This window comes from Theropithecus gelada, chromosome 5 (genome assembly GCF_003255815.1).
Source record: "Theropithecus gelada isolate Dixy chromosome 5, Tgel_1.0, whole genome shotgun sequence".
NCBI lineage: Eukaryota > Metazoa > Chordata > Mammalia > Primates > Cercopithecidae > Theropithecus > Theropithecus gelada.
In genome coordinates, this window is record NC_037672.1 from 120,027,467 (window position 1) to 120,043,881 (window position 16,415).

The 16,415-nt window shown below is 37.6% G+C and overlaps 1 protein-coding gene across 3 annotated transcripts in view; it reads left to right on the top strand.

Annotated features, from left to right (window-relative positions):
- Nucleotides 1-16,415, top strand: part of SPATA5 (spermatogenesis associated 5) — a 361,904-nt gene that overhangs the window by 34,372 nt on the left and 311,117 nt on the right. The window lies entirely within an intron of this gene.

Sequence of the window (16,415 nt, forward strand, 5' to 3'; positions counted from 1 at the left end):
TAATTAAAACAATCACAAAAATAAAACCAGGCTATCTAAATAAAAGTTATTTCTAAGAGTTATTCTTGATTCTTTTTTCTCTTACTCTTTTTTTTTTTTTTTTTTTTAATCAAATCCTGTCAGCTTTATTTTCATGCTTATTCAGAATTTGACCTCTTAAAAAAATTAACCACTTTCACTGCTATACCACAGTTCACACCATCATCAGCTCTTGTCTGGACTATTGAAATACCTTCTTCTGGCTACTCTTTCTTTTTCACCTCTCATCTATATTTTTTATATTGTCTAACTTGGAAGACTTTGAATTATAGGTTTTGAAGATGAGGACAGGTCTAGGTTAGAGATATAGACGTGGGAGTTGTTAGTAGTTAACATGGTGAAGCTGTAGAAAGAATGAAATCACTAACAGAAGGTGAGTAGAGTTCCTTCATTCATTGAGCCAGGTACTGCACTGGATGGTGGGGCTACCTCAAGGAATAGGATAGACTTGGGCTCTCCTCATGAAACTCAAGACTCACAGGGAAATGGAGCAGTGTGTAAGATAAGTACAATACAGTGTGTTGGGTGTTATGTGAATGATCAGGGCGCTTTCAGAATGCTAACACAGTAGAAAGGTCTTGGGAAATATCGTCATTCAAAGGTTGGGTTGTTAAAAAATATTTTGAACAGGAAACTGAGGAGTGGCTAGAGAGCTGGGAAGAGAACCCAAAGAAGTGGTGCCTCAGATGAAATGAGGTAAGCATTTAGTGAGGAAATAATGTGGTATTGGTTCACACTCATTGAGTACTTAGATTATGTCAACCACTGTTTGAAGCACCTTGTATGTACTAACACATTTCTTCCTCACAGCAACTCTCTGAGGTTCTCTTTATTTTGTAGTCGAGGAAACTTACGTCAGATCAAGGAACTTTCCCAAGATCACACAGGTAATAAATAGTGGAAACAGGATCAACAGTGTTGATCATAGTGGAGACCACAGTTACATAAAGTGCTTAGTTCCCTACTTGGGAGGTCATGGGAGCCTGGAAGAGAGAAATTCTTGTGGTGTCTTGTACCTAGCTGCTGGATTGCAATAAATTGAAGGGTGATTGATCGAGACTTGAAGAAGCAGATATAGTGATTGTCAATTTCTTTTTTAGTTTTGTTGGTGTGTTATTATTAATATTTAGAGTTTTTATGCTTTCCGTAAAAGAGGGATAAATACAGTTAGTCCTCCCTCCTTGTCATTCCTCCCTGTCTCCAGTAAAACCCAAATCTAACTACATTTCTTTATTATTTTCCTGGTTACTTGCCTCTTACCTGGGCGCTGATTTAGTCCACCCAGCTGTGAATCTTCAGCCTCTCTTGGCATACGAATTGTACTCTAAGCACCTTTTAAAAAAAAAACAAAAAAAACCCAAAAAAACGCGGTATTTTAGTAAGGTTGTTAGGCCAGGTAGGTAAATGATGAAATATGAAAAATTTGAAAATGGAAGCTGTATTTAGGGCAGTTTGAAACCTAGGACTGGTGAAGTGAATTAATCTTGATGTTTTAGAACTATAGGTTGGTGCAAAAGTAATTGCGGCTGGGCATGGTGGCTCACACCTGTAATCCCAGCACTTTGGGAGGCCGAGGTGGGCGGCCACTTGAAGTCAGGACTTTGAGACCAGTGTGACCAACATGGTGAAACCCCGACTCTACTAAAAATGCAAAAATTAGCCGGGTATGGTGGCGCATGCTTATAGGCCCAGCTGCTTGGGAGGCTGAGGCACAAGAATTGCTTGAACCCAGGAGGAGGAGGAGGAGGTTGCAGTCACCGAGATCATGGCACTGCTCTTCAGCCTGGGCAACAGAGCAAGACTCTGTCTCAAAAGAAAAAAAAGTAATTGCAAAAACTGCACCTAGAATAGAATAATAGAATACTCTTTCAGAGATAATTTAGTACATTACCTTATTTCACAGATGAGGAGAGACTATGTGATACATCTAAACTCAAGCAGTTAGTGAGAAATAAGCCTTGACTCAAGATTCAGGTCTGGAGACAAATGTGCCTTCCACAGTACCATTACTTTTAAAATAGCAACTTTTGAAAGTGATAGAGGGTTTGGAATAGACCTGGTTCCTTTGATCAGTTTAAGTTGCAGCAGTCACTTGTAATATAAATAAGGCGAGAACTACAATAACCTTTAAGGATATTCTATTTGATTTTTTAAAAATTTATTTATTAATGGGCCGTGAGAAATGGAACTTTCCTAGTGGTACAGCAAGTGATACCACCTTGTCTATACTTAATACAAAGTTGAGGGAGAATAAAGACTCCAAATAAAACAAATTTTCTGGAGTTCTGATACTTTGAGGAAAGTACATTTTAAAAAAAGGAGACTTAGATTTTTGTTATACTTGCCTTGTTTTCATATATGTGAGTATATTATTAGCCAATTTTATGCTCAACTTTTAGAATTTAAATATGAGATCCAGATGTCCAAGTTTTATGTTACCTTTTCACGTAATTAAGTTTCTGTAGGCAGGTAGTAATTCTAAAAGGGATTGTTAACTTCTCTGATCAGTTTAATTTTATTGTTAGTTTCTAATGAAGGAGCTTAATTGTAATCTCAAAAATAATGTATAACTTAGCAAGTATTGAGTATAAAATTGTAGGATTTTATAAACATGGGACAAGATGATGTTTGTTGATTGCATCTGGAGCAGATGGTTTTGAAGAGCATGGGTTTAGAATAATTGCTCTTGTCAAGAATTGGTTGATGTGGAGCTTGAGGGGGAACAAGTCATATACAAGTCATACATTGGAAACAGTGTGCTGACATTTGGCTCCCTAAAGCATTTTGCCTTTTCTTCCCTTCAAGGTATCTTATTTTCCAGTCTTAAAAATGTTAAGAGCATTGGAAAATAAAGTATTGAAAAGAAAATGATACATTTTTTTGTTGAATTAGCCACACCTCTTTTTTTATTTCAAAATTGTGTTTCTTAACATAGCAGTATTGCTTCTGTATTTGCTTACATTTAAAAAAATTAACTCCAAAGTTAGTGAGAAGAGGAAATGTTGATGACTTACTTTCAACCATATTCTTTGATGTACATGTGTCCATTTGTTCTTCTAGTTAATTGTCTTCAGGTTTCTAAAAATATATGTATTTTTAAAAATTTAACCTTTCAGTGTAGATTCCAGTATGGCCTTATTAGAAATGGTGATGACCAGTAATTTAAACTTAGTATCATAGAATTGTAAGTTATTTAAATTTGAATGATTAGACGAAATATATTTTAATCTTTTCATTTAGTAAATGAGGTAACTGATGGCCAAAAGGGCTAAGTCTTATTTAAAGCTGTGCCTGAGCTAGTGCTAGACCTAGAGCCATGGAGGATTGGTTGCATTAGTATTATAGCTCCGAGGAGCTTTAATTTCTGTAAACTCTTGATAATATATTTAACATTTAATTTATACAAATTCTGTTTTTCAACTTACATGTTATTTTCAAGAATAACATTTGTTGTGTAAAATAGGATACGTTTATTTAGAGTCCAGAATCAATACTCTAGAGTGGGAAAGAATCTGAAGGCCTGTGGCAGGGGTCTCCAGGATCTCTTATGGCATAGCTTTTGCAAATCAGTAAACTTACCTTTTGTTCTTTTCTCATTTCTAACAATCCACCATACTTTATATCCTCACATACTTACAAATGAATTAATAAGTTGGATTTAGGTTTATTTAAACATGTTCTTTCATATGTATAAGACTGAACTCTGGAGACTTGGAATTTTATCTTTTATTATTCTATAGGGTCTCCTAATCTCTAAAGTGCTATGCTCTGTCTCGTCTCTATTTATATGCTGTTCCCCCTGCTTGGAATAGTTGGCTGCCTCTTTGGCCCCAATTCCCATTTTATCAGGTTAACATCAATTCACTTTTCAGGCCTAACTACTTGAACTTAGATATATGTTTCAGTTTTTCATTTGTGAAATAAAGGAATGTACTAAATGATTTCTGTGAGAGTTGTTAGGTCAACTAATCCTTCCTGAAACTGAGTTCGATGTTCCTGACATGTGTTTTTGTGCCACTTTGTTCTTTCCATGTCACAGTACTTGGCATAGTTTATAATAACTATGTGTTACGATGTGTCTCCCCTATTAGACTGTTAGCGCAGTGAGAGATTGATTTGCCTTCTTGTGCATCCTCATATGTAAGAGCTTGGTACATTTGTTTAATAAAGTAATTATGTCTTAGGAGGTTCTTGTTGAATATTTTGAGTGAATAGATGAGTTAATATTGAAAAGAGTGCCCATGAAAGAGTAACTCCCGTGGCTAATGAATATATCTTCCCAGTGGCTTTATAATATAATAATACTTGAATAATTGCTTTCCTTTAACATGAATTGTAACGGAATTGGCAAGAAATATAAGAACAGTGGTTCCATTACTGAGAACTGTTTTTTAGAAATATTTTCAAAACCATTTTGGTGCAGTGGCTCACACCTGTAATCCTAGCACTTTGGGAGGCCAGACCAGGAGAATAACTTGAGGCCAGGAGTTTGAGACCAGCCTGGGCAATGTAGCAAGACTCTGTCTCTAAGAGAATTAGAGACAGAGTCTCTAATTAGCCAGTGGTAGTGGTGTGTGTCTGTAGTCCTAGCTACTTGGGAGGCTGAGGTGGGAGGATTGCTTGAGTCTAGGAGTTGAGGCTGCAGTCAGCTATGATCGTGCCACTGCAATCCAGCCTGGGTAATAGAGCAAGACCTTGTCTCTTAAAAAAAAAAATCAAAGTAATGGCATGTAAAAAATGCTGTTATCTCTCCTCAAGTTTTGTTTTTCTTCTTTAGTCACGCTGCCTTTCATACCAAACATATTCGTTTGTATAAAATATTCTGGCAAATCAAAACTCTCTGTGAGTACTGTAAATCATATAATCTATATTTTGTATTCTAGTATATTTTGCACACTGGTCAGCTTATAAATATGTTCTGCAATGATTCTGAGCCTGATCAGAATTTCTTTATAGAAAATTCCCAAAACTGATTTTAGTATTTTTTTAAAGAGATGGGGTCTTGCAGTATTGCCGAGACTAGTCTTAAATTCCTAACCTCAAGTGATCCTCCCACCTTGGCCTCCTGGAGTGCTGGGATTATAGGTGTGAGTCACTGTATCCAGCTCCAAAACCTTTTTTATGGATTTTTTTCCCTAGATCATCATGGTTTTAATTATTCTGATTATAAAGTACTCTAAATAAAAATATTTTCCTGTTTTAGTAATAAAATATTAAGGAATAAACTTCATTGTATATATGCATATGGATACTTAGAACTGAGTTTTTTCATTTTATTAAATTTTTTTTTAATCAATAGACTTTTTTTTAGAGCAGTTTTAGGTTTACAGAAGAATACAGCAGAAAGTACAGATCATTTCCATATAACTTCCCTTTTTCCCAGCTTCTCCCATTATTACTGTCTTGCCTTAGTGTGGTACGTTTGTTATAATTGATGAGCTAATACTGATACAATGATATTTCATTTTAAATTGCAGTTTATAATTTCTAAAACTACCATCCCTCTTATTTGAACCAGCTTCTGTGTTGTTGCTTTATTTATAGTTTTTTTTCCTTTCACCACACTTTTTACATACCTTTAAAAATAAACTTCTTTCTTGAAGTATTACATATATACATAAGAGAGCATAAGCTAAAAGATCCACGCATTTTCCAAAATGTACACACTTGTGTAACCACCACTCAGATCAAGATACAGAGCATTACTAGCTTCGTGGTACCCCTCTCAGACCCTTTCCCAGCCACTACGTGCTTACCTCAACCCAAAAGGCAACTACTCTCCTGGCTTTGAATGCCATAGATCAGTTTTGCCTGTGTTGTCCTCTCTTCTTTCACTTGTTTTATGGTTTGGGAGCTTCATCATTTTATTCTGTATAGCAGGAGTTCATTTTTATTGCTGAATTCGATTGTTTAAGTATTATGAGTAATGCCATGAACATTCTTGTACATGCCTTTTGGTGCACAAATGTATGCATTTCTGTCTATTATTTGTCTAAGAGTGGAATTATTGGGTTATAGGATTCTTTTTACTAAGTACTGCCAAAACATTTTTGTAGCAATTTTACCAATTTACCTTTCTACCTGTTGTAAAAATTCCAGTTGCTTCTCGTGCATGCTGACATGGAGTTTATAGCAGTATTTCATTGTGGTTTTAGTTCCCTGATGACTGAGACTGAGTACCTTTTTATATTTGAATTGACCATTTAGATATCTTTCTTTGCGATGTGCCTGTCAAGTATCTATTCAGTTTTTCTGTAGGGTTACTTTTTAAAAATATATTGATTTGTGGAAGTTATTAATATAGCTTAGTTGTGAGACCTTTGTTAGATATATGTATTTTAAATATCTTCTACTCTGTGGCTTGCATTTTTATTCTCTGTAGTATCTTCTAAGGAACAGAAAGTTTGTAATTATGTATTTATTATAATATATATTGATATAAAGGATCCGGTTCATCAGTCTTTTCCTTCATGGCTGGTGATTTTTATAGCTAGCTTAAAAAATCTTGGTCAAATCTACTGTTAGGTATATTTTCTCTTATCTTCTTGATGCTTTTATTGTTTTTCCTTTCATGTTGCTATCTTCAATTGCTTCACTTTTTTCATATAGATATGTTTTACCAGTTATTGAAATGACCATCCATTTCTACCTTGCTTCTGTGTTACCTTTGTTGTATATAAATCAAGGGTTTGTGTTCATTTTGGATTCTCTGCTCTGCCTCATTGGTCTCTTATCCTTGTCCACCATACTGAAATGTCTTTAGTACTTTCAGCCTTAGTAAAAGTCTTAATTTCTGGAGGGTAAGTGATATTTAAAAAAAAAAAAAAAAAGGTCATCAAAATTTTCTTGACTATTGTTGGCCCTTTGCATTCCCATAGAAGTTTTAAAATCAGTGTGTCAGGTTCTTCCTTCTCCCCATGTAATAAACTGACTTGCATTTTGATTGGAATTATTAAGTCTTTCAATCAATTTGGAGAGATTTGGGAAGTTAATACCTTGTAATCCATGAACTTCTTAGATCCCTTCATTTTATTTTAGATTTTCTTTAATTTCCCTCAAGATAGTTTGGTAGTTTTATGTGAAAAGTCTTGCATACTATTCATTAGATTTATTCTTAGGTACTTTGGTTTTTTGAATGCACTTATGAATGGCATTTTGTAAAATTTCACTTGTAATTATTTTATGTTAGTATAGTCATGGACTGCATAATGATGTTTCAGTCAATGATAGATGTTATATACTACGGTGGCCCTATAAGATTATAATGGAGCTGAAAAATTCCTATCACCCAGTGACATCATAACCATTGTAAAGTAGTAGTGTAATTAGTATTATTATTTTTAAATTTGGTGTAGCCTAAGTGGATAGTGTTTACAGTAGAGTATAGTAATGTCCTGGACCTTAACATTTGCTCAGCACACACTCACCGACTTACCCAGAGCAACTTCCAGTCGTATAAGCCTCATTCATGGTACGTGCCCTACACAGGTATAACATTTTTTAATCTTTTATACTGTATTTTTTCTGTACCTTTTCTTTTTCTATGTTTAGATACACAAGTACTTACCGTTGTGTTGTAGTTACCTATAGTATTGAGTATAGTACCATGCCGTACAGGTTTGTAGCCTTGCTGTATAGTAAGCCATACCATCTAGATTTTCATAAGTATACTCTTTGATGTTTGCACAATGACAAAATCACATAAAGACACGTCTCTCAGAACATATCCCTGTCATTAAGCAATGCATGGCTATATCTAGAAAAAGTAAAATAATTTTTTTGTTGTTTGTTTTGAGACAGAGTCTCGCTTTGTCACCCAGGCTACAGTGCAGTGGCAGAATCTTTTTAAATCTTTTATACTGTATTTTTACTGTACCTTTTCTTTTTCTGTGTTTAGATATACAAATACCATTGTGTTACTGTTCCCTACAGTATTGAGTATAGTAACATGCTGTACAGGTTTGTAGCCTAGGAGCAATAGGCAATACCATATAACCTAGATGGATAGTAGGCCATACCACCTAGATTTGTATAAGTATACTCTATAATGTTTGCAAACAACAAAATCACATAAAGACACATCTCTCAGAATGCGTCCCTGTCATTAAGCAATGCATGACTGTGTCTAGAAAAAGTAAAAAAAAAAATTTGTTTTTGAGACAGTCTTGCTTTGTCACTCAGGCTGGAGTGCAGTGGCACGATCTCAGCTTCTTACCGCAACCTCTGCCTCCGGGGTTCAAGCAATTCTTGTGCCTCAGCCTCCTAAGTAGCTTAGTAAAGATGGGGTTTCACTATGTTGGTGAGGCTGGTCATGAACTCCTGACCTCAAGTAATCCACCCGCTTTGGCCTCCCAATAGAAAAAGTAAATTTTTTTGTATTGACTGTGTCTACCTACCTTGCCAAATGCACTTACTAGTTTTAATGGTGTGGGCCAGGCACAGTGGCTTATACCTATAACTCCAGCACATTGAGAGGCCAAGGCGGGAGGATCCCGAAAGCCCAGGAGTTTGAGACCAGCCTGGGCAACATAGTGGGACACCATCTCTACAGAAAATTTACAGAAAAACTGAGCGTGGTGGTATGCACCTATAGTCCCAGCTACTTGTGAGGCTGAGGTGGGAAGATTGCTTGAGTGTGGGAGGTTGAAGCTACAATGAGCTGAGATTGCACCGCTACACTCCAGACTGGGTGACAGAGGGAGACCCTGTCTCAGAAAAACCACAAAAAACAAAATTTTAGTAGTGTGTATGTAAGTTCTTTTGAGTTTTTTAAATCTATCAGTTATGTTATAGTTTTCTATGTATACATTTCAAATAATGAGTTTTAAATTTTATTTTGTTCAACTCTATACCTATTTTTTCTTCTCCTTGACTTACTGTACTAGATAGGACCTCCGATGGTATTTAATAGAAGTGGTAACAATAGTAATCCTTATCTCATTCTTGATTTAAGAGAAAGTTTACAAACTGTTACTTAATATTAAGAATTTTTTTTTTTTTTTTTTGCTGTATGTGTGATAAGGAGGTTTATATCTATTCCTAGCTTTTTAAAAAATATAATTAATGATATTTTATCACATTTCTACATTTGTTGAGATAGTCTTATGATCTCTTTATTCTGTCAATGTGAAGAATGATGTTGATTGATTTTTAAGTGTTACATGAATCTGACATTCCTGTAATATAGCCAACTTGTCACAATTTTGTAATTCTTTTTAATGTATTGATCTTTTGGCTGATGTTTTGTTTAAGGTATTTGCACCTATGTTCATGTGAGAGATTGACCTGTAATTTTTTTTCTTGTAATACCCCTTTAAGATTTGGGGAGCGGGATTATGCTACCCTTGTGAATCAAGTTGGGAATTATTTTTTCTCTGGAACAGTTTTTAAAAAATTAATGTCATATTCATCCTTAAGTATTTGGTGACATTTATCATTGAAACCATCTGTGCTTAGAATTTTCTCTGTGGGAAAGGTTTTAATTATAGATTTAATTTCTTTAATATCTATTGAAATATTCAAATTGTATAGTTTTTTTGTTTGTATATTAGTTTCGGTAAATTTTTTTCCCCTAGAAATTTGTTCATTTTATCTACATTTCAAATTATTTGGCATAAAGTTATTCCTAGTATCCTCTTATCTTTTTAATGACTGTAGGTTTTGTAATGATGTCTGCTTTTTCATTCCTAATATTGGAAATGTGTCTCTTCTCTCACATTTTCAGACAACCAGCCTGTGGCTTTATTGGTTATTTTTTTTAATTTAGCATTTGTTTTATTCATTATTTCCCTTCTTCTTTTTTCTTTTTGGTTTAATTTCTTCTTCTTTTCCTAATTTCTTAAGATGAATGCCTCATTGACTGTCAGTCTTTTTTTCTGTGTACATTAAGCCTACCAGTGTCCCCTTCAGTACTGCAGTAGCAGCATCCTACAGATTTTCATGTTATATTTGTATTATTTTTCAGTTGAAAAAATTCAGTTTTCATTATGATTTTTTGTTGAACCATGAGTTATTTAGAAATGAATTAACTGATTTTCAGATATTTGTGTATTTCTTAGCATTTTTTGGTTACTGATTTTGTTATTCATTCTCCTGAGGTCTGAGAACTATGCTTTATGATTTCAGTCTTTGAGTTACATGGAGACTTGCTTTGTGTCCTAGCATAGGGTCAGTTTTGGTAGATATTCCAGGTATGTTGGAAAACAGAGTTATTTTATTATTTTGATGTTGTTTTTTAATCTATGCCAATTAGGATAAGTGAGTTAATTTTGTTTTTCATATCTTCTGATATCTTCTATATATTCTGTTTAAAAATTTTGGCTTATAAGGCAAGTATGTTAAAACCTGCAAGCAAGGTCTGTTTCTACATTTAGTTCTGTTTACTTTTATATATTTTGAATTTTGTTATCAGGCATGTATTAATTTAGAATTTTGTATATTCTTGGTGAATTGGCCCTTTTATTACCCCAAGTGTCTAGTGATGCTTTTTACTTAATGCCTGTTTAATAGTAGATATAGGTGCACTGTTATCCTTCCATGTATATTTCATTCTGTGTATATTTGCATAGTATTCCTTTTATTCTTTTACTTTCAACCTTTCTATATTCTTATATTTCAGATACATCACTTGTATGCAGGGTAAATTGGGGTTTTATTTTTTTTAATCCAGCTGCTGTTGTCATTGTTTAAATTCAAGTACTTAATACATTTATATTTAGGGTAATACCTTAAAATACTTAGGTTCAGTCTGCTTCCTTATTTGCCTCACTTGTATATTTTTTTTCCTTTTTTTTTTTTCATTATTTTGGAATAGGAAAGTATTTTTATTATTTCATCCTCTTCCCGTTGTCTTTTTAGTTACACATTTTAACTTGGCCTTTAGTGAATATCCTACGTTTGTCTCCTTGGCTTATCAGGGACTAGTATGCATAGCAAACCTTGCAACACATGTTTACTTATTATTTGGGTACATTAAGTTGTGCTGTGTTTATTACAGAATCAGTCTTTGTACTTTACTTTTTTTGGAGACAGGGTCTCACCTGTCACCCAAGTTGAGTGGCTGAGTGCAGTAGCATGATGATGGCTCACTGCAGTCTTGACTTCCTGGGCTCAAGCAATCATCACATGTAGCTAGGATTACAGGTACATGCCACGAAACCTGGCTAATTTTTGAATTTCTTTTAGAGATGGGGTCACACTATGTTGTCCAGGCTAGTCTTGGACTCCTGGATGCAAGTTATCCACCCGTCTCAGCCTCCCAAAGTGTTGGGATTACAGGTGTGAGCCACTGTGCCCAGCTTGTACTTTACTATTTTTTAACTTTTGAAAAATTCCATGTTTCTCTTGCCTTTGTTTTTCCTCCGGTAAAGTACTATTTTCTTTCTATGTTCGGAGGAGTGGAGATTTTATCCAGCTTAAGTTTTGTAGTTTGTATTAGCAATAATAGAGATTTTGGTATTTTATAAATACATTTATATTACAATATTAAGTATACTTTTAAAAACCACATATTGCCTGTGTTTTCCAAACCCCTTCCTTAAATGAAAATAATGTCTCATTTATTGTCCAATTTTATGTTTGCATGATATAAAAAAATGTGGCAGGCAAATTATTAGAACATTTTACTTGTTTCAGTTTTTCTGTCTCAGTAGAGTGATGTATCTGGTCCAAGTTAGAAATATTGGCAAGTATTGCCAGATACTATCTGGCACTGAAGTATTTTGATTACGTCCAGTTATGTTAGATGTTTTAGGAACATCTTAAATTTTTTTCAGGCCACAAGGTGCTGTTTGATACAACATAGCACTGCATAGATACTCCTCAACTTATGATAGGGTTATGTCCTGAAAAAACTTGTGAGTCAAAATATGTGTGTAGCTGACTTGGAACTGTGGCTTGCTGTAGCTGCCCAGTGTTGCAAGAAAATTACTGAATTCATATTGCTTTTGTACCACTGTAAAGCAGAAAACTCTTTTTTTTTTTTTTTTTTTTGAGATGGAGTTTTGCTCTTCTTGCCCAGGCTAGAGTACAATGGTGCCATCTCGGCTCACCGTAACCTCCGCCTCCAGGGTTCAAGTGATTCTTCTGCCTCAGCCTCCCAAGTAGCTAGGATTACAGGCATGCACCACCATACTTGGCTAATTTTGTATTTTTAGTAGAGATGGAGTTTCTCCATGTTGGTCAGGCTGGTCTCAAACTCTCGACCTCAGGTGATCCACCTGCCTCGGCCTCCCAAAGTGTTGGGATTACAGGTGTGAGCCACCACTCCCAGCCATAAAGTTGAAAACTCTTAAGTTGAACTGTAATATTTTTTAATGCTTCTGCTCCATTTAACTAATGAGTATGTTGAGTAGTAAATCAACCCAATTTATCATCGTCTTAGTCCAGTTTGTGCTGCTATAACAAAATACCACATACTTGGTAATTTACAAAGAACAGAAATTTATTTCTCACAGTTCTGGAGGCTGGAAAGTCCAAGATTAAGGTGCTGGGAGGCTTGGGCTCAGTCTCTTTGCATCCAAGATGATGCCTTGAATGCTGTATTCTCTAAAGGAGAGGAACATTGTGTGTCCTCACATCTCAGAAGAGTGAGATAGAGTGAGCCCACTCCTGCAAGCCCTTTTTATAGCTGCATTAATCCATTCATGAAGGTGGAGACACCTATCTTTAGGCCTCACCTTCCATCAGTATGTCATTAGGGATTAAGTTTTAACATGAGTTTTGGAGGACACAAAAAAATTCAAACCATAGCAGACATAAACATGTCAAGAATTGTAAAGGGCCTGAGGTTTTACTCTACTTGCTGGCTAACAGATTTTGTTAGTGCCTGCGGAAGAGTCAAAGGACAGAATATTGCAGCAACATAATTAGCTAGGGTAGCAGCATTCGTACCTGTTCTGGAGCCTCACTTTTCACAGAGTGATACAGAGGGCTCCCGGACACCTGAACCTGTATAAGCTTGCATCAAAGTAGGGGAGCCTTGAATTATAGAACCTGAATCTTTTATAATGGACAGTAAGCATGTCTATCCTTTGCTTTGGAGAGAGACACTTTATTTTCCTGCTTACCAACATGCTTCAAAAGATAGTCTTGAACAGAGGCAGTCGGTGATTTTATTCTCAAGCAGAAATGCAAGAGATGTGAAGAACCATCTTTCAGCATTTTGTAAGGCAGAAAAAGCAAGTGGGTATTTGTAAGATGGCCTAAATAAGTGACTTGCTGGCTTTAGGAAGCAGGGGATCTATTTTTGGAGCTTCTTTGTACTATTCATTGCTTTTTCTTGGTAGTGAAAGATACTCAGCCCTCTGTTTTGTGGAGTTTTGTGTCTTCTTTTTATTAATGCTTCTGTTTATATATAAAAGTTCAAATAAGTGAAAACAAAATGATGGAGTAGTATCATTTTTATTTAGTAAAACTGTATTGAGGTATAGTGTTTTGAACAAGAAAGGTTAAAAAACCATGGGAGCTAGCTGGTGTTCCAGGACAACTTCAGATATTCAGACCGGGTTTCTGAGAGATCTCTGAGATTAAACTCCTTCAAACTGAAATTTTATTAAACAGTCTTAACACAAAGAGCATCTAGTGACTTACTGTCTTCTAGACTAAAGGTTATCACAGATCAAAGGGCTCTAAATCTCACAACCTAATGGAGGGAACATTCACTCTTGTCAGTGTTTAAACTTCAAGCAAATAGCAAAGACAAGGAACTTAGTATCTAACTTCTCAAGTCAGCATGATATCTTTGAATTTATTTTGGATCTCTCTAAATTTGACTTTGTTGACTATCCTCCTGGCTGCTTTAGTACCTTTTATTCTACGTCATCCTATTTTTCCTCTGCCTTTGAAAACCATCATTTCTTTTGATGCTATTCAATTGATGGGCTTTGCTAAGATTGAGCCTTCTACATTTATTCCTCCATCCCTGACCCCCTCACTAGCCTCCCCTTATAGATCTCTCCATTGCTATAATATCACATCTTATCTGTATGCACATCACTCTGAAGTTTGCTTTGCTCTTGTATTCCAAAATCACATTTCCAACTGCCACCTGAAAGTTTCCTTGAAGGTGTTTTCCCAATACCTTAAAACTTTGTAATTCTAGTTTGAATGTATTTACCAAAAGGGCAGGGGCAAAAGCATGTTTTAATTTTAATATTTTACTCTTTTAAAAGAAGTTCCCCAAACAAATTATTTTGATAAATCTTTATGGCTTTTTTTTATGGATGTTGTTTTGTAAATTCCATTTTATATTTGTAAATTATGCTTTATCATATTAAATATTTGTCATATTTTCATTGATAAAACTAAGTGCTTGGATTTTTACATTTATCCTTCACATTCTTCCACCTCCCTTCCCACCTCTCATCCCCTCCCTTACAAGGACAAAATGTTTTAAATGCTGTAATCTTGCATGGGGTTTGGGTTTTTTTATTATTTTTATTGGTGATAATTCTGTCACAGGATCCTTAGGGTGTCACTTTTCCAGCCAGAAACCTCTGTGGCTGGTGGCGCCTCTGCCTGAGTTTTGCTTGGACCCACTGGGCTTTTCTGCCCACTTGGCCCAGCAGGCTATACTTGGCTTGTGCTATCGGCCTGGATCCTACACCTGCCAAGGGTGAGCCAGGCACAGAGCTGTGAAGAGGGTGTGAGTGAGCCTGAGGTCCGGCCACTGCACACAGCCAGGCATGCTGGCTGCAGTGGAGTGGACAGCTGTAGGTGCAGGCACAGTCGCCAGCTCTGTGTAAGGATGTGGCTGGACCAGGCGTACCACAAGTGTTTTCCCCCGTGGGCACCAGGGAACGTGGTGGTACCTGGAAGCTTGGAGATATTGGAAATAGCAGAGCCCCAAAGAGAGTGTCACAGCTCTGGTGTCACAGCTCTGATCACAGCCCTTGCTTCTGGGCTCCCCAAAGGGCCACAGCTCCTCTTCTTCTTGTTACCCGTAATGTGGTGACCAGTGGGCCTGTTTCAGTCCTGTTTGTGTTATAGCTCTTTCAGTCCTGCCATTTGGCAGGTCCTGAGTTCTTGTCCAGCCTTCAGGAAGAATGAGGTATGTGGACAGCTGGAGGGTGAGCAGGGCAAAGAGTAGCTTCATTGAGCAACAGAACAGCTCTCAGGAGACCCGAAGTGGGTAGGTCCTTCTGCCATCAGGTTGTCCTGAGGAGTGTCCAGCTCTCAGCAGAGAGGATACCTGGAGTGGGTAGCTCCTGTCCACAGGCAGGCCGTCCTCACAAATGTCTAGCTCTCAGCAGAGAGGACACCTGGAGTGGGTAGCTCCTTTCTGCAAGTAGGTCATCCTGACAAGTGTCCTGCTGTCAGTGGAGAGGAGACCCAGAGTCGGTAGCTTCTTTGTGTAGGCAGGTTGTCCCAATGTGTGTCCAGCTCTCAGTGGAGAGGAGACCCGGAATGGGTAGCTCCTCTCTGGCATCCTGACTAGTATCCACTTCTCAGTGGAGAGGAGACCCAGAGTGAGTAGCTGCTATCCTCAAGCTGGTCAGCCTGATGAGTGTCCAGCTGTCAGCAGAGAGAAGACCTGCAGTGGGTGGCTTCTTTCTGCAGGCAGGTTGTCCCAATGAGTGTCTAACTCTCAGCAGAGAGGAGAGCTGGAGTGGGTGGCTCCTTTCCATAGGCAGGGTGTCCCGACAAATGTCTAGCTCTCAGTGGAGAGGAGACCCAGAGTGGGTAGCTCCTTCTCAGAGCTGGTAGTCCTGACTCAGTCCTGGCTGAGTCGGGTTTTTATGGGCTTCAGAGGGGAGGAAGTGCATGCTGATTGGTCCATAGGCAGACCCAGAAAAAGCACCGTAAGTTCTTGCTCTGGGCGACAGACTCTACCCAGTGCTGACAGCCTGCCCTCCATGCTTCAGGGTGTCCCTGGCTTGAAGGTGGGGCTTCACCAGGGACTCACTCCTTTCTGCCCAAGAGCCTCTCTGCCTCCTGCTGCCATCAATCATGTTGTCCATGGTGCCTGGACTGTTCGTGCTGAGGGGCGCTTGCAGAACTGCGCCGAGCCACCCTTAGCCTCCCTCCCATGCTCATTGGCACCCAAAGTCTGGAGGGGACCAAGGTGGCAGGGAGCTGGTGTGTCAGTGCCACCTTGAGCACATGAATATCTAGGTGGATCATGACAGTGGCTTGGCTCAGCCTTAACTTTGTTCTGAAATCAGAGCAGGCAAAAAGTTTTTCTGGGATTGGGGAGAGACCAGGCAGTAGAAGCAGGCACTTCGGAGCCTGTTGGGGCAAGGGGTACTTCCTGGGTTCTCGAGAGTGGAGGGATACCTGGGTCCACAGCCATGGCTGGGTGGCTGCAGCTGTGCCTGGGTAAGTGGGGCTCCCACCCCACCAACTTGGAAAAGAGCAGGATTCCTGCCTGCTCCCAG